The following is an 18949-nucleotide window of genomic DNA, read 5'->3' as shown; positions in this document are numbered from 1 at the left end:
ATTAAATTGACAATCTAAAAATAAAAGAGTGGGAAAAGCACAAAGTTAAAAGAAAGCCAGCTTTTAAAATTGAGGGGGGCAAGTAGGGAGGAGGAAAGAATTGCAGGAGGGATTGTGAAAGACATGCAGCAGCTCCAGAGAGAAAATCTGAATACCTTGGATGGTATTTAAATTGATGCTGTGGCTTTACTGCCTTTTTAGTTTGTACCAGCCATGTGATCTGCTTGAGTGTCTCCCAACTAATCTGCATGGGGAGCTGGGAAAGGCAAATTGAGCTGTCAATCTTGGGCCTTTCCTCCCATCCTCCTGCTTAGAGACAACATCAGCTGCACCTTGTTTTCAAATCTGCCTATTCTCTTGAGCTAGTTTGTTAGATTTCAAAGCAAGTGGAATGCCGTCTTAAGAAGCTGTTCCTATTAGTTCTCCATCAAGAGAAAATAGGCTCTCAAGACTACCGTTGGTAAGTCTCAGTAGAGCAGTTGTTTTCATAAACATTCCCAGATTTGTATAGTTTTGGATTTTCTTTTCTGGGGTTGTGAAAAGCAAAAGGTAAATTTTGTCTAGAATCTATCAACACTACATGCCAGGGGTTATTGCTGTGGATAATTAGCTCTGAATTAAACAAGTCTGAAAACGACTATGTAGCTATGTTTGTGTAACACATTATGTCACCATTGTGCAATGTATTAGGTTTTAGTCTTTTCGGGGGTGGAGGGAAATCAGTCATATTTAAATATTGGTGGAATTCACATTTCCCCCCAGTGTGATGCTTATGCTGTCATAACCACCAGGAATTGGGTGTGTTATTTATTTGAACCATTTCTTTTGTCACTGTCCTTCTCCCCTAAACCAGGGCTTCTATCAACTTCTTCTGAGAGGCTCAACTGCTGAGTTGTTCCTCTGGAGGAGGAATCTTTTTCATGCAGGATAATTAGATTGGCTCTTACATTTCATGCATCCCTAATATTTAGAGCATAACATTTACACTTGCAGGAATGTACATGATGAAGGAGGGGAAAGCGTTCTTCAGCTTTTTATAGCTTTGTTGTTACAAATTACTATGTCAAACAAGAATCACTTGATGCAAAACAATTGTCTTTTATCAACAGAATTGAATTTGAACTTATGTGATTAGCCCTGGCATTTATGAAGTTTGTCTGACCATGTGCAGAGTTCATTATTTTCATCAGCAGAGACCTTTTCCATGCAAAGTGTGTGCTCTACCACTGAGCTATGGCCCTCCCCATAATGCAGGCAGTTCATAATGGAGGCCTGACTTAGAGATTAAAAAGTCTGGTGAAAACTCTGGAATCTTTGCAGCCATCTGTCCCCAGAGTGATTTTCTCCCAACTAGTCTAGCATCAGATCTGAAATCTCCTTGGGGGAGCCTTTCTGCAGAGTGCTAAATAAGCCATAGGTGGCAATAACATGTGTGTGGATAACACATGGATCTGCCACCATCACATTTAGTGTGGACCTCCATGTAAAGCAGCCTTCATATGTTCAGTTCTCATTGCAGAAGGCTCCTCCTCGAGAAACCACCACGTTCGTTATTGTTGTTGCTTTATATTGCCTGGAAATCGTAATCCTGAAATCAGTACTCCAGTTTATTCCTCCATCATTATGGTTTGTGTCGTATGGGAGCGAGAGTATCGATTTCTCACCTGAGTGCAGAGAGCTTGTGCATGGGATTGACACAGGTATGTTAACAGGGTGGTGGAGTTAGATTCATTTCATACCTTGATTGCATTGCCAGCATACCAATGTAAGTAGGTCTGTGCTAGTATGAAACACCCTGGGCACCTCTCATATCATAGGCAATTCATTCCACTGTTTATACTGTAGCCAGGCACATGTGCAGTCTTTGGTAGCCTAAATTAAGAACCACTTCACAAGTTACAACTGGTTGGAACAAGGTCTGTATCTAACGCAGTATTCCTGTACAGACTATGATGTGTTGTTGGCCAATGGCTCATATCACTTTGATGCAGGAGTGGGGAATCTCAAGACTGGGAGCTGAATGCACCTCACCAGGCTTCTCTATCTGGCCTTTGGAACAATCCCCAAGCCACTACCCGCCTTCCTAGGCCATACTCCTCAATGGCCCTGATTTGTACCCCAGTTGTTATTGTCTGACTAGAATAAACCTTTGTGCCTTCAGTGGTAAAGGCAAACCATTGGAGAGTTACAGCTCCTGCTGTGGCAGTAGAGACCAGTACAGGAGAAACAGATTTTATGGCAGCTATGGCAGATGAAGGCATCCAGTTTTGCTGTTACAAATGCACCATGGTGTTTCTTCTCTCTCTGTGCTCCTCCCAACGGTCATTTCTCTTCTGGTCACTCCTGTGGATACATGACCTGTCTGTCTGTCTCCAGGCACTGCGATTGTTTGCAAGGGATTCCCACATGGTGGGGTTAATGTTGCAAGCCTTCACAGACATCTTTAAAACACAGAGTAGGTCTTCCGATGGGCCTGGTGCCTGAAGCCAGCTCCCCATAAAGCACATCCTTGGGCATCCTGCCATCTTCCATTCTGTGGACATGATGAAGCCAGTGTAGATGTCACAGACAGGAGTGTGAACATATTGGGAATGTGGACTTGGAAGATGTTATGTACTAAGCTTGGATCCTAGAACAATACGCAAGTAGGATCCTAGAATGCAACAACTGATTGGCTTGCAGGAAAAGACCAATCAGGCTCCAGGAGGGAAGCAGAATCAGCCAATCAGATGGGACTCATTGTATATAAAAGCCTGAGGTTTGGGGGGCAATTCAATCACTGTTTTACAAGCTGCAATAAAGAGCATGAAATCACTACAGGACTCAGAGCATATTTCAGAAGAGCACATCTTTGTTTGAGTCCCTATCTTGCTGTATGAAGCCAAAAGTTTTCCTGATGCAGTGCATATGGAAGACATTGAGATGTCACTCCTGGCATGTGTAAATTGCCCACAACTCACTTCCATAAAGCAGTATGCTCAACACACAAGCCTGGTAGTCCTTCATCTTGGTATTGGTCATTAGCATCACATTCTCCCATACCCTTTTGGAGAGGCGAGCCATTGCTGTAGCTGCCTTAGCAATACACTTGTCAAGTTCAGGGTCAATTGAAAGGTTGCTAGTTATGGTGGAGTCCAGGTAGACAAAATCGTCTACCACCGCAAATGTGTGGCCACTAATGCTGATGCATGGTGTGTTGGTCCTGACCCAGGACATTGGTCTTCGTCAGGCTGGTGGTAAAGCTGAACTTCCTGCAAGCTTGGGCAAAATGGTTGATGAGTCTCTGTAGAGCTTCCTTGGAATGTACTGTCAAGGCTGCGTCATCTGCAAAAAAACATCTCATGGATAAGGAACTGCCACACTTTCGTCCTGGCATGGAGACGTGCTAGGCTTAACAGACCCCTGTCACTCTTTGAATGGAGGTACACATCATCTCTAGTCAAGCTGAAGCCATGTGAGAACAACGGGAAAAGAATGTGCTAAAAAGAGTTGGGGCGAGAACACAGCCCTGATTCACACTGTGAAATTAACCCTTGAACTCCAATAATACCTCTTGCTTGTCTGGATGGAGGTTAGAGAGGGTGTGTCTAGAAATTACAAAGGTAAAAATTGCATTAATTGCCTCTCCCACTTTTGCCCTTGGCCCCACCCACTACTGGCCCTTGGAAAGTTGCCCAGAAATTAATGTGGCCCTCAGGCTGGAAAATGTTCCCCAACCTTGCTTTAGGGGATTTCCCTAATTTATGAAAGAGAAATATATCAATGGGTATTATCCATGATAGTTAAATGAAGCCTCTATGTTCAGAGATAGTTTATATCTAAGATCCAGATGCAAGGGATTTGTCAAAAGCATCTGCCGGATTTTGTTGAAAGATAAAAGAAAAAGAAAAAAAGGTAAAGGTAAAGTAGGGTTCTGTTAAAATTCAATGCTGGACTACATGGATGTTTGTTTTGATGGTCTCAAGATGATAAATGAAAAGTAATTTCAGTGAAGGTTAATTGTCAGTAAATTAACTGTTCATTTGGGTAGGTGCCAAGGGATGTGAATCATACCCTAGGGCAGGCCTAGTCAACATGATGACCTCCAGATGTTGTCAGACTCCAACTCTCATCAGCCCCAGCCGGCATAACCAGTGATTGGGGCTGATGGGAGCTGGAGTCCAGCAGTGTCTGGAGTGCACCAAGTTGACTACCCTATACTTGGACTATAATTCTAACCATATTCACTGAATGTCCACTGACATCAGCAGGCTAATGAGCCCAGTCTGTCCCAGCACAGGTCCCACTTGGGCCTGTGAGGCAGTTTTCCTTAAACCATGCCCACCTGACATCATAGAGATGAAACTGGATTGGCTGCACATGAGCTGGTGAGAGGTGACTTCAAGCCTTCATCTGATGTCAAAATGATGTGAGGTGACTGACAGGTGGGTTGCCAAAGTTGGCCCTCAGGGGTGGGAACAGATGAGGATACAGCCCGCTGAGCCAAAAAAAAAAGTTCCCCAGTCCTGGTGGAGGAGATAACTCAAGCTCAGACTTGTGATTGGGCTCAGGCTCTGCATGGAAACTAATTTACATTAAGTTGCCCAGTATGTAATTTCTCATCTTATGTTTACTGTTCATTGAGCCCAATAAGTCATTATTTGAAGTACTGCATTAAAATCCATTAAGTACCTCTTAAGCCTCTGCAGCTACATTTTAAAATTGATGAGATCTTTTCTTGCAGACATTCCAGGACCTTAAGTGGTTAGACTGAGAAATACTGATTTACAGTGTCAGTACATTAATGGGCAGGCAACCTTGTATGTCCGTATTCTCTTATGACCTGAATAGCCTTGTTTAACCTAAATCTGAAGCCTAGTTACAGCCCTCCGGTAGTCATTTTAGGTGATGTCAACTCCCCAATCTAGTCCACAGTGGTAGGTTAGGAATTCTTTGGGTGTATCGGCCGCTTCATCTAGCTTTGGGCATGTGAGAGGAAAAATTACAGGTTAGTTAAGGCATTCAAAAAGGAAAGAAATGCAGCATAATTGGATCAGGTCATTATGATCAGCTGCACTGAAACCAGCTGAACGGCATTCTGGGAAGTTGGGCTGTGTTGCAAATTCCAGGAGAAGAAACAGGAGGGGCAGTGAGAGCTGTAAACGTGTTCTGCGCAGAGCTTTGGTTTTGAAATGACAGAAACATTTTTTTAGATTCGACTGAGGCAGCAGATGTTTAGTTGCTACTGCATCTGGGGAAAGCAAAACACAGTTTAGCCTTTTCTCGCTTGAGTCAGCATAATAAACTCAAGCTGCATTGGAAAAAAAGAGCTACAAGGTTGGTACATTTAAGAGGAATGGTACATTTAGAGGTGGATCTAGAGTACTGTACTTGTAGTGGCAAGGCATTTGCAGCCACTACAGGTTTTATGGAATGTGAGTGTGGTTTTTCTGAGCTGTGGTACGTGCAGGTCTGTCTCTCTGTCTTGTCTTCTCCTTACGTGGCAGATTGTCTCCTTTGCAGTTAATTAGTACTGCAGTGCAAAGAAAACATTATGGCTAACCTATATTCCAGGTTTTTAACATTTTGTATTGTCCAGGTGGCTTGCAATAAACACTTTAAAAACAACAACAACACTGCCCAACAGTATAACAAAGCACAAATAATTCTTTTAAAAACGATAAAAGAGTGAGAGACAATTTTGCTTGCATACCAAATGTGTGTGGTCTGGCATGAAGACAAAGTGATGGGAAAAGCTTCACTAGTTGGATGTCTGTGGCTGTTTACTCACTCCTGTTTACTCTGCATCCAATGTGTGTCCCACCACTGGCTTGTGAAGCAGTATATACATGACTTTACCACAATCTGTATCTGTCTTTTATCTGTCCTGTTGTTTCTTATGAAATACTGTGTTTTCATGCATTTTCCCCAAACCAGCTTTGATAAAAATTTTAGATAAAAAACAAGCAAGCTGCATTGTAAGCTAGTAATGTGTGCACAGCCTCTGTCTTAGGCTGTTGTTAAAACCATACAAGAAGGGACAAAAAGAAGCCAGTGACCCTGTTTTAAAGGTTTAAGGCTGCATACAATCCTATAGCCACTGGACCTGGGTGCTGGCCTCCTTGAGCTCCGTGGGACTTACTTACAAGTAAACAATCACAGGATTGTGCTTTAAATGAAATTTAAAAACCCTGCCCATCACTTACTGTGCAAATTAGGTGCAACCATTAGCATATCTAATTTTAGAATTGGAAGGTATTCCATCATCATTCAAGTTCTAAGCCTTATTCTTAAGGCAAGACTCTGCGCTTTGTAAACTTTTGAGGCACAGGTATAGGCTTTTCTAAGTAAGTTAAATAAGTACCCTCCCTCAAATCAAATATACTAACATTCTCTACAGCCTCCTACTTCACACAATCAAGAGGAGAAGTGTTATATCACCTGCTAATGTCTGTAGTAGATCAAGTCACAATGGCAGTTGCACAACTGGCAACCCTACCACAACCCCAGTTTTTGCATCATCCCACCTCACCCTGCCCCATATTGGTGATTTCATGTTCCATCCAATCGTATCTTGTTAGTTTTTCATTGCTCTGTTGGTGTAAGGATAGTGCAATCATGATTATAAATACTGTAAATAGGTGACTGCATCCCAGTACTAGGAGCAGGGAGCATGTAGTAGCACAAACCTTTGCTTTTGAAAAGATTCATGAAGTCAGTTGCTGGATCTCCAAAACAAAGCATCCTTGATGGTGATTGTCAAAGGAAATATCTCGTTTCTTGGGGACAGGACCCAGTAAGGGCTAAACCACTCCTAAACGTGTCTCAATTTCCAGAAGGACAACTGTGTTAGTGTTGCAGCAAAAACAACAAAAAGAGTCTCGTAGCACCTTGTAGCAAATGTAAACATGTTTTCATGTAACATATAATTTGGGCCTGAGAAAGAGGAGGAAAGGGAATGCAGTAAGGAGAGGCCTTGTTTGCATGGCACATTAAACTATTGTTGAAAACAAGCAATGGTTTAGTGTGAATGTGCAGCATTCGGATGCATGTTCCTGAAAAGTTCTGCTGGTGCTCCCCCCAGCTTTTACTGCTGCTACACCACCAGGGAGCAAGCCAGAGTCTGACTTGTCATGATAACAACTGAACCTGTGCTTGGGGTTTATTTCTCTCTAAACAAACCTTGAGTAATAAGCTAAGAACAAACCTTGGTTATTGCTCAAGGTCTTTTGAGGGGGGAGAAACAAACCACAGGCCTGGGTTTGGAAATCAAGTCAAGCCACGCTTGTTTCTTGGGCGGAAGTAGGGGAGGGAGCAGAGTGAGAACTTTTCAGCAGCATGAAGAAGCAGGCTGCATGTTCACACAAAACCATGTTTGTACCTGTGGTTTAATGTGCCATGTGAACAAGGCCTTTGCTTATTCCACTCACTTTCCTCTGCTTTCTCACATCCAGGTTATGTGTTGCATACAAACATGTTTACATTTGTCTGTCTTCTGTTAATCTACCAGTGGTTTAGTGTGCTGTTTCCAGCGGGTCAGAGTTGGGTCAAGAAAGGGCGAGGGTCAAACTAGATGTGGTCTTCTGCACACCACAAATAGCTGGAGGTGGGTGGAATATTGGGTATTGTGCTCTGGTCCCTTTCACCAATCTAAATCCATTTCTTTCCTATCCTGAAGATGCTGTTTCCCCTGTAGAGCAGGTAGCACCTTCAGGGACCAGTGATGGAAAGGCCTTCACATGGCACCAGAACCAAGGCCCAGTTTGGGCTTTGTTTTTTCAATGCAGAAAATCCAATCACAGATCTCCTGCCTTGTCTCATTGGACCCTGCTGCTGATTTTAACCCATCTTCCAAACATTGCATAAAGAGATGAGATAATAATGGTAAAAGAAAAGGCTTTGCAGAAGAAGTAGGTTTTAAAACAAGGAGAAGAAGCCTGGTGGCTAAGTTGCTGCAACTGCCTAGGGAGAAGCATGGCAGAAGGTGTGAATGAGCGAGCCAGTGGAGGAGAGATCAGAAAAGGGCTGACATAGAGAAATGAGTAGGAGCAAACTATAGAAAAATAGGAGGAGAGCCTTTATACAGTACTAAAGGTCAAGCCATGTGGATGATGACAGATGTGGACCTGCCCCTATCACATGTAACACAGGGTGTGGTAGAGTGTGATTTAAACCAGAAAAGGTGTGTGTGTGTGTGTGTGTGTGTGTGTGTGTGTGTGTTTTGCTGAACCTTCTCTCACCCCCCCTGCATGCAGTCAGTTCCCCTTCTGTAAGCTTTCTCAGAGCTGGGCTCTGGAGGTGAGCCTGGTTGAAAGAAAAACAAGGAAGGGTTAGTACCTCCCAGAACCTGTGCAGTCCTTTTGCACTTTAAATCAACAGGTGTGTGGCCACCTGTCATGGATGCTTTAATTGAGATTCCTGCATTGCAGGGGTTGGACTAGATGTCCCTCCAGTCCCTGCTATCTCTACAGTTCTATGATTCTATGAGATCACACCTTTCACTCTTTCCTGCTTTGTGTGTGAATGGAGCAGAACCATATTTGAGTACATGGGCCTACTGCTGTCCTGTGTGCTCAGGTGCACTTTTATCAAAGACCCAAGCAACAATCACACCATACATTTAAAACACTATGCTGTTACTTTAAACAGTCATAGTAAGAGCCGTTTGACAGGGGAACAAACTCCCAAGAGAGGGATTGGACTCTCCTTCCTAGCAGTGGTTGGATGGCCATCTGCCATGTATGATATAGCTGAGATTTCAGCAGTGTAGGGAGTTGGACTAGATCAAGGATGTTGAGGGGCCAGAGATCTACTAGGAACACCCAGCGATCTACCTGTTGGACATGTCTGGACTAGATGACTGTCTTTGAGGTTTTTCTCTTCTTCGTTTGTTTTTGCCAGTATAAAACTTGCAATGCTTGGGGGTAATGGCAAACAAGACAATTATTTTTAGACACAATGTGAAATGTGCTCATGAGCTGGGCGAATGGCAGTTCTGTTATCATTTATCTCCTTCAGAAATAGTGATTAGTCATATACAGTCTGCAGGTATCAAAATTTGTTTACACTTGTTTTCAGATGCAAAGTTGATTAGTCTAACATTGTGCTATGTGCAATTATTTTCAGATGGGTTACAGAGGAAGCTTTTGTATGTATGTTTCAGATGAAATTGTGAGATTACATATGTAAACAGACTTCATTACGAGCTATTGGGATTGCTCACCGGTGGCTGTTGCTTTCAGATGCAATACCAAGATAACTCACTCTGAAGCATATTTCACATAACTAAAATACTGTGTGAAGATCTGCTAGGTTTCAACCTGAGGATGAATAAAATACATGCTCTGCTTTGGGTGGAGAACATATTAAAAACACCTGAAGATGTGAAGGTATTTTCAGTAAAATCATTAAGTTTTTGTTATACCCCCCTCCTACAATTTTTGAAAACAACACACCTGAGATATTTATTCATTTTTGCCTCTGATAAGTGTCATTATTAGAAGAATATTTCAGAATAGCTTTAGGTATGATAAATGACTAGTATTTCTCTGAGTTAATATCTTCCCATGGTAAGCATGTACTATAAGTGAAGCCAGCTGTAACCATGGCCTTATGATTTCATTGGCTGAGGCAAGATTATTACATCACAAGACTTTTTTGCCAGTGCCATTCAGGGTAGAGATGATTGAATCTGAGAGTAACAGTTCTAATGCCTTCTCTACCAAGATCATTGGATAGTCCTCCTGGTGCAAGTTATTATTCTCAAGCCACAGCTTCCCATTTGTAAAATGGGAATAACAGTGCTGGTTGTTGGAAAGATAAATTGCACAATATGGTAATATGAGAGGTTGTAAGAATAATATCTTTGCATTTTTAACCTGGTAAAATAAATTGCAACCAGGCATTTCAGAGGAAGATGGTGCCTGAGAATGATGCATGCAGTTGAAATGAAGCTGGGTTGTGATCAATCAGATTCCATTCATTTTCTTCCTGTTGTATAAAGTATGTTCCAGATAGAATCATAGAATCATAGAGTTGGAAGAGACCACAAGGGCCATCGAGTTCAACCCCCTGCCAAGCAGGAAACACCATCAGAGCACTCCTGACATATGGTTGTCAAGCCTCTGCTTAAAGACCTCCAAAGAAGGAGACTCCACCACACTCCTTGGCAGCAAATTCCACTGTCGAACAGCTCTTACTGTCAGGAAGTTCTTCCTAATGTTTAGGTGGAATCTTCTTTCTTGTAGTTTGGATCCATTGCTCCGTGTCCGCTTCTCTGGAGCAGCAGAAAACAACCTTTCTCCCTCCTCTATGTGACATCCTTTTATATATTTGAACATGGCTATCATATCACCCCTTAACCTCCTCTTCTCCAGGCTAAACATGCCCAGCTCCCTTAGCCGTTCCTCATAAGGCATCGTTTCCAGGCCTTTGACCATTTTGGTTGCCCTCCTCTGGACACGTTCCAGTTTGTCAGTGTCCTTCTTGAACTGTGGTGCCCAGAACTGGACACAGTACTCCAGGTGAGGTCTGACCAGAGCAGAATACAGTGGCACTATTACTTCCCTTGATCTAGATGCTATACTCCTATTGATGCAGCCCAGAATTGCATTGGCTTTTTTAGCTGCCGCGTCACACTGTTGGCTCATGTCAAGTTTGTGGTCAACCAAGACTCCTAGATCCTTTTCACATGTACTGCTCTCAAGCCAGGTGTCCCCCATCTTGTATTTGTGCCTCTCATTTTTTTTGCCCAAGTGCAATACTTTACATTTCTCCCTGTTAAAATTCGTCTTGTTTGTTTTGGCCCAGTTCTATAATCTGTCAAGGTCGTTTTGAAGTGTGATCCTGTCCTCTGGGGTGTTAGCCACCCCTCCCAGTTTGGTGTCATCTGCAAATTTGATAAGGATGCCCTTGAGTCCATCATCCAAGTCGTTGATAAAGATGTTGAATAAGACCGGGCCCAAGACAGAACCCTGTGGCACCCCACTAGTCACTCTTCTCCAGGATGAAGAGGAACCATTGATGAGCACCCTCTGGGTTCGGTCAGTCAGCCAGTTACAAATCCACTGAGTGGTAGCATAGTCAAGACCGCATTTTACCAGCTTCTTTACAAGAATATCATGGGGCACCTTGTCAAATGCCTTGCTGAAATCAAGGTAGGCTACATCCACTGCGTTCCCTTCACCTACCAGGCTTGTAATTCTGTCAAAAAACGAGATCAGGTTAGTCTGACATGACTTATTTTTCAGAAATCCATGCTGACTATTGGTGATCACAGCATTCCTTTCTAGGTGCTCACAGACTGTTTGCTTAATGATCTGCTCCAGAATCTTCCCTGGTATTGATGTCAGACTGACTGGGCGGTAATTATTTGGGTCCTCTCTTTTCCCCTTTTTGAAAATAGGGACAACATTTGCCCTCCTCCAGTCTGCCGGGACTTCGCCTGTTCTCCAGGAATTCTCAAAGATGACTGCCAGTGGTTCTGAGATCACATCTGCCAGTTCTTTTAATACTCTTGGATGCAGTTCATCTGGCCCTGGAGACTTGAATACATCTAAACTAGCCAAGTATTCTTGTACTATCTCCTTAGTTATTCTGGGCTGTGTTTCCTCTGCTGAATCATTTGCTCCAAATTCTTCAGGTCGGGCATTGTTTTCTTTATCGGAGAAGACTGAGGCAAAGAAGGCATTGAGGAGTTCAGCCCTTTCTGTGTCCCCTGTTTGCATTTCACCATCTTCTCCTCTGAGTGACCCCACTGTTTCTTTGTTCTTCCTTTTGCTACGGACATACCCATAAAAGCCTTTTTTGTTGCTTTTAACCTCTCTAGCAAGCCTGAGTTCATTCTGTGCTTTAGCTTTTCTGACTTTGTGTCTACACGTGCTGGCTATTTGTTTGAATTCCTCTTTGGTGGTTTCCCCCCTTTTCCATTTTTTGTACACATCCTTTTTTAATCTTAACTCAGTTAAAAGTTCTTTAGATAGCCACCCTGGCTTCTTTAGGCACCTTCCATGTTTCCGTCTCATTGGTATTGCCTGACGTTGTGCTTTTAGTATCTCCCTCTTAACAAACTCCCAGCCATCATGAACTCACTTTCCTTTTAGTATTACTGTCCATGGGATCTCACCCAGCACTTCCCTAAGTTTTATGAAGTCGGCTTTCTTAAAGTCAAGAAATTGAGTCCTAGTATGCTTGGCTGCTCCTTTCCACTGTATAGTAAACTTCAGAAGAGCATGATCACTCGCGCCTAATGATCCTTCCACTTCTACCCCACTAACCAGGTCATCAACATTGGTTAGGACCAGATCTAAAATGGCTGTTCCTCTTGTTGCTTCTCCCACTTTCTGGACAATGAAGTTGTCTGCAAGGCCAGTGAGGAATCTGTTTGACCTTATGCTCTTGGCTGAGTTTGACATCCAACAAATATCCGGGTAATTGAAGTCCCCCATTACTACTATCTCCCTTCCTTTTGCATGCTTGGCCATCTGTTCCAGGAAGGCATCATCTATGTCCTCCGTTTGGCTTGGGGATCTATAGTAAACTCCCACAATGAGGTCACTGTTATTCTTCTCTCCCTTAATTTTGACCCAAATGCTCTCACTTTGGCTTTGAGGTTCTAAATCTTGGATCTCTTCACAGGTATACACATCCCTGACATATGATTATGGCCATAGCCACATTAACAAGGTAGCTGATAGAGCCAGCTGCCCAGGGGTTCCATCACTGCATTGCACCTCTGCTTTAATTTCTTCAACATCAGTGAGTTTCTAGCCCTCAGGGTTGTGCAAAAAAAGGTTTCAAAAGTGTGAGCTGTGTCTACTAAAGTCTCAGACAGCCTCAGCCTTTGATCCTCTTCAACACAGATGCTTGGCGCTCTCCCATATATTATCCCCCCCCCCCCGCCTGACTTGCCCTTATCCGTATCCACATTTTTAAACCAATAGAGTACATAAAACTCTGAGCTGGATTTTGGAAATTTGGTTGCATGTATGCTTTTAATGTAAAGTTAGAGGTCATTATATCTGGGGAGAACCCTTCCTTCAATTACTGTCCCGTTGCCTCCACATGAATATTATTTATTCATCTTTACTCACAAGTAAGTCCCACAGAACTCAAATAAATGTGTGCAGGATTAGAAGCCTAATCAGATCAGTAAACATTTTTTTTGCTTTTAACAAATCAATATCCTTTCAGAAAGAAATATTTTGCCTGCACTAAAGCCCTTGGAAATGAATTATTGTCCATTGGTTATACAGTGGTACCTCGGGTTACAGACGCTTCAGGTTGCATACACTTCAGGTTACAGACTCCGCTAACCCAGAAATAGTACCTCGGGTTAAGAACTTTGCTTCAGGATGAGAACAGAAATTGTGTGGCGGCAGTGCGGCAGCAGCGGGAGGCCCCACTGGCTAAAGTGGTACCTCAGGTTAAGAATGGTTTCATGTTAAGAACAGACCTCCAGAACGAATTAGGTTCTTAACCCCAGGTACCACTGTAGCTCCTTGCCACTCCTGCTTTCTTAGAGATGGGAAGGAACGCAAGAGCCTGCTCAATCGAGCCAAAGGCTTATCTAGTCCATCATCCTGTTCTCGCAGTGGCTGTGGGAAGCAGTTTCCTTTACACTAAAGTTGCTCCATCACCTTGATCACTTGCGTTGCCCTTGCCTGAACTCTGCAAGTAGCCTTTTTGAGGTGAGGTGACTAAAAGTGTATACACAACTCCCAGGTTCTCTTGCATCACAGAGTTATGTAATAGTATTGTGATAGCAGCAGTTTTATATTAAATCCCTTTGTTAATTATCCCTTGCATGGAATTTGTCTTTTTCACACTGGGTCAACATCTTCACTGAGCTATTCGCTATGATGTTGACTGCAGGCCTGCAGCCTCTATGCACAATTACCTGAGAATAAGCCTCATTGAAGAGAGTGGGAATTGCATCTAGGCACATAATAAAAAACCTGCTGGATCAGGCTAATAGCTCATCTGGTCCAGTATCACATAATTACTATGACCCCAAGGTCTTGTTCCTGGGCAGTTACCACCAGTTCAGACTTCATGAACATATACAGGCAACTCCCCACTTAAGGGGGGTACATTCCAGGGCCCCCCACATAAGTGAAATGTGCGTAAGTGGGTAGCACCCTTAAGCTTCTCTTTGCAGAAACTGTTACTTAAGTTCTCTGATCCTGGTTTATTTTTTGTTGTTGCAAATGTGTTTGATCCGGAGAGCCAGGCTGTAGGCAGTGTTTTTCTTTATATGTTTTAAGATGACAGGATTGCCAGTATAGGTAGGTGTGTGCATCAGTGGGTTTGATGTGGAGACTGGTGACTATTTTGTTGCTTTCAGTGGTGAGGAGGACATTGAGGAAAGGGGTGCGTTAACTATCAAGGGTGCTGAGACTGCTTACTTAGAGACTAGATTTTAGGTAAGAAGACATTAGTGTATGTGACATATGATGCGAGGCTTTGCACCATGTTTAAATCAATAAGCTCTACTAGATTTCGGGTGACACCTAAGAATGTTCAGATGAAGGAACACGCAATGTTGATTTCCCCATTCAAAAAGAAAGAGAAATGAACTGGTGTGTTCATCTTTTGGAACAGCTGATTTTCTGTCAGCATTTGTGGTTTTCATCCTTTGCAATGCTGTTGACACATGGTGTGGGCCAGTTTTGTAACATTATTCCCGTGGAAAATGATACCATGCACAGAATGTGACATCATTGCTTTCCATGCCATTTGAGTGTATTTAGGCGTGATGGTGGCTTTTCACAGCCCCCAAAGTTACATCAACAGGATTTGCATCACCAGAAAATATTCCACGTTGCCCAGCATCTTTCCACACTGAGTTGATCTTTCCACACTGAGTTGTGTGACTTAGAAATCATTATAGTAAGCCATATGCAAAGAAGCCACAATTTCTTCAGTTGACGGCTGAAGCTCGCCTAGCAAATGTTACAGCTGAATTCTGTAAATACGTATTACTGTATTAAATTTATTAAATGTACTATATACTGCTGCTCACCTCAAGATCACAGGGCAGTTTGCAACATAAAAACACAAAATAAACAACATAGTAACAAAAACTAAAAGCACCCTCTGGCAGGACACATTTTAAAAGCCATAGATTGTTCAATCAGCCAAAGGCCTGATTGGAGAGGAACGTTTTTGCAGTTGGGCCAGGATTGGTGGCATATGCTCAAACCGTCTTGCCCTGGTGAGCAACCTGGCTGCTGAATTCTATATTCTGGGTATTAACTTTTGCCAAGAACAAGGACTATGATCTATGGATGCCCACACATAAGTGCAAGTTGTTCTGCAAGGTTACGTTTATAATCTTATATTGGAAGTGAGGCTATGACCTGACAAAACACCACCTATGTGATTCCATTCATTTTATGACTGTCTGAAGATACCTTCAAACACACCTAGGAGAACAGTTAATTTTGGGTGAGGGGTATAGGAGAATAGTAGACAGGAGATTCTGGTATAACTTTTATGAATTCCCAGTGTGCACTCTGACTTCATAAACCTAAACACCTCAGTGGGTCACAGGAATTCTAGCAAACAAATATGTAGACAACACAAGATTGAAGTTAGCACATCCTTGTACTTGATGATCCAAAACCTTGTAACTTCCAAAAGTTTTTGAAATGCAAGTATGGTAATTGTTTTGATCAACTGGCCTCCTACTCTAGAAGGGTTTTGTAAAAAATAAAATAAAATTCATAAACGGAGAGGGGCTGCACTGAAATAAAACTTCCAGAGGATAACCATGTTGGTCTCTGTAAAAAGAACAAAAATTATTGTGGCACCATATAAAGACTTAACAACTTGACTGTGGTATAAGCTTTCATGGAATTCCATCCACTTTGTTGTGCTATAATAAACTTGTTAGTCTTTAAGGTGCTATGAGACTGTTCTCTATTTATCATAAGAAAATTCGAAGTTCTTTCAAAATATACACATACTTTTTTGTTTTAATGTAGGAAAGTGAGTGACCTGGCTCAGCAAAAAAAAAATGTCTCTTATTTGAGGCAGTGACCTAACACATGCGCTCACAAATTTTCTGTGTTTGTTGTGTTACTATGGCCTATGACAGAACACCAACATAGTTTCAGTTTGAAACTGATACATACCTTGATGAGGCCAAACATTCTCTTCCACCAGTCCAGCCGAAAACAATTCTGAGAGAATATGTATGTGTGTATGTATGTATGTATGTATGTATTGTTACTGCCTTCATACTCTGCAATTCATCTGCTTAAATCTGCACAGAATCACCTTATGTCCTCTGTGCATCCACTTACTGCTACGTTTTTCAAAATACTATGGAGCATTTTTCGTTGTGTGGTAGCAGAAGCCCTCTTTGGGTGCTAGTGCCAGAAGAGCAGAGCTATGGGGCTGAGCAGTTTAGCCCCTCTCTGTTGGGGCTACATGACTCTTCCTGGCCCCTCGCATGACTAAAAGTACACTTCTGCACTGGGGAGCATTGCCACTTTGTGGAGGCTCTCTGTGCGATTGAGGTTCAGGATAGATACTGTCTTGGCTACCACAATAGATGATTTATGCTGATCACTGGACAGCGGGTATTCAGTCCTGTTGGGTCTGTTACACATCTCAGCAGCTTTGTGTACCATTGATCCTGGAATCCTTCTGGACAGCCAAGTTGTACTGAGGTTGGATGGCACTGTTTTATGCTGATTTGGGACCTCCCCAGAGGGTAGGTTCCACAAGGCGGCAGTCCTTGGCTTTTGGCCTATGAAATCCAGAAAAGTTCCATCTTGTCCTCCATGCCCTTCAGCATTTACGTGAAACTGCTGGGAGGCGTCATCCATGTGTTTGGTGTGTGCATTTGTATTTAATATGTGGATGACATCAAGCTCTGTTTTTCTTTTCTACCAGATTTCAGGGAGGGAGTGAAGACCCTGAATTGGTGTGTGGAGACTGTGATGGGCTGGATGTGGGCTAAGAACAGGCATAGACAAACTCGGCATGCCAGATGTTTTGGGACTACAACTCCCATCATCCCTGACCACTGGTCCTGTTAGCTAGGGATGATGGGAGTTGTAGTCCCAAAACATCTGGAGGACTGAGTTTGCCTATGCCTGGCTAAGAAACTAAGACTTAATCCATACTAGACAGGTGCAGGAAAGTCCACATGAGGATAGGTACTTCCATTCTGGATGGGTTAGTACTCCCTCTGGAAGATAGGTACACATGGTTTGAAGTTCCTCATCTCCTTAGGTCTGGATTCTCAGATGGCAGCTGTGGCCTAGAGCACTTTTGCACAGCTTTGGCTGGTGTACCAACTGTGGTCTTTCCTGGAGAAGGCAGATTCATCCACTTCCACACGTTTTGGACACATTCAGGTTGGACTATGATCTGCATGACACTACTATGGGAGAGAGCTGGAAAAACTACAAGTGGTGCTTAATGCTGCCATCGGGGTTATTGAGGGCCAGTTCCTTGGGGCCTGTTACTTCTGGACCTGTCAAGCTGCATTGGGTCCAAACAGGGGAGGCGTGTCCCATTTCGTCACTTGGGGTCAAACAGGAAGTGCTGCCCCACTCTGCTGTGGTTCCTGCTCTGCTGCTGGCATTGACACTGATTTCTGGCGAGATCTCACTGAAATTTTGTGAGATCTCTCAAGCTGCATGAGATCTTGTGTGATTTGGATGAGATATCCGTGGAAATCAGCATCTAAAGTTGTGACACTTCAGTCTATCACCTCATGCCATAGAATGGCTCCCAGTACAGGAAATATGTGGGCACTATGTTTTATGATGCTGTAGATAAACAGTGTAGATAAACAGTTACGATTACTGAACAGCTTGAGCTAGGTAACAGTGGTGAGTTACTTGTACTGTACCACTTCCCCTTCCACTGCTGTTAGGAAAATACTTCTCAGCTAGCAGGGTTGCTAGTATTGCAGCCCACATTACAGTAGCACTTTGTCAACTGACAGGTGTCAAGATTAGCAATCTACAGTTATTAGTGACTTGCTGACCCTTCATATTTACTGTTCCATGCCACTTTTCAGCAAAAGCCTGGTTTGGCTTTGTTGCAAATTCTTCCCATAGTTCACAGTGCAAAACAAACATCTTAGCACTTTCCTTAATGAACTATACACTTCCTACAAAAACAAGTAACCAACATTCTAAACAGAAAGCAGGGCTTTAAAAAATGGCTTGCACATGTTTTCTATTTATAAAGAAAATAAATGATTGGTTTTTTTATCTTAACCTTGATAAGCAGTTGATTGCATTGTTCAGGAGAAAAGCATGACACCAACATTGCTGTCCTTTGTTGGTTTCTATGGTGTAACTTGAAGAAAAATGTATCGCGGAATGAACTTGCATACATAAGCTGTTTTCTGCAGAAGTGTTTATTGCAGGGATGAGGAACCTGTGCCCCTTTAGATAATGTTGGACTACAACTCCCATCATCTATGACCATTAGCCATGCTGGCTGGGACTGACACCTGGAGGCCACAGTTTCCACACCTCTGATTTGCTGCATTCTGTTTATATACTACATGCATACAAATAGGAGGGTTGTTGTCGCTACTGGTTTTTCTTCATGAAACTTGGGTGTGATTCCTCTTCCTCCCATACACACATGAGAGCTCTGGGGTGATTGACAAACAGGAGAACAGAAGTGTGTGCTATGGTGGGAATAACCATAGTGAAAATCTCCTTCCTTGGCTTTTACTTCCACTCTCCCCTTTGGTGCCTGGTACAATCTCTCGATGCTGCCAGGCAAATTCTGCTCAGAATCTGCACTTTTGTCCCTATGGAAGAGAGTGCATGGGCAGCTGTGCCAGGAGCAGGACTAGCAGTAGGCAAGCTTGATCTAGATTGGGATCCAAAGTCAATAAGTACTGAGATCAAGCCAGGCTTTTCATGCCAGAATCTAGATCGTAGGACCAGACAGTGTCCAAATGGCTTATAAAATAGGTAAAGTGATATCT

General features: G+C 42.9%; 1 protein-coding gene across 3 annotated transcripts in view; it reads left to right on the top strand.

Moving 5' to 3' along the window:
• Positions 1-301: 301 nt before the first annotated feature.
• Positions 302-18949, top strand: part of RAF1 (Raf-1 proto-oncogene, serine/threonine kinase) — a 71576-nt gene continuing 52928 nt past the window's right edge. Inside the window, exon 1 of one of the 3 annotated variants that reach the window (XM_080995174.1) lies at positions 302-460. The gene's annotated coding sequence lies outside the window, so the exon portion shown is untranslated. The remainder of the gene's footprint in view (positions 461-18949) is intronic. The other 2 variants (XM_080995168.1, XM_080995162.1) reach the window with 2 other exon arrangements.

The sequence above is a fragment of the Podarcis pityusensis genome (genome assembly GCF_964106645.2).
Source record: "Podarcis pityusensis genome assembly, chromosome: 2".
Classification (NCBI taxonomy): domain Eukaryota; kingdom Metazoa; phylum Chordata; class Lepidosauria; order Squamata; family Lacertidae; genus Podarcis; species Podarcis pityusensis.
The sequence above is the reverse complement of the archived record's forward strand: the minus strand, read 5'-3'. Positions and strand labels throughout refer to the sequence as shown.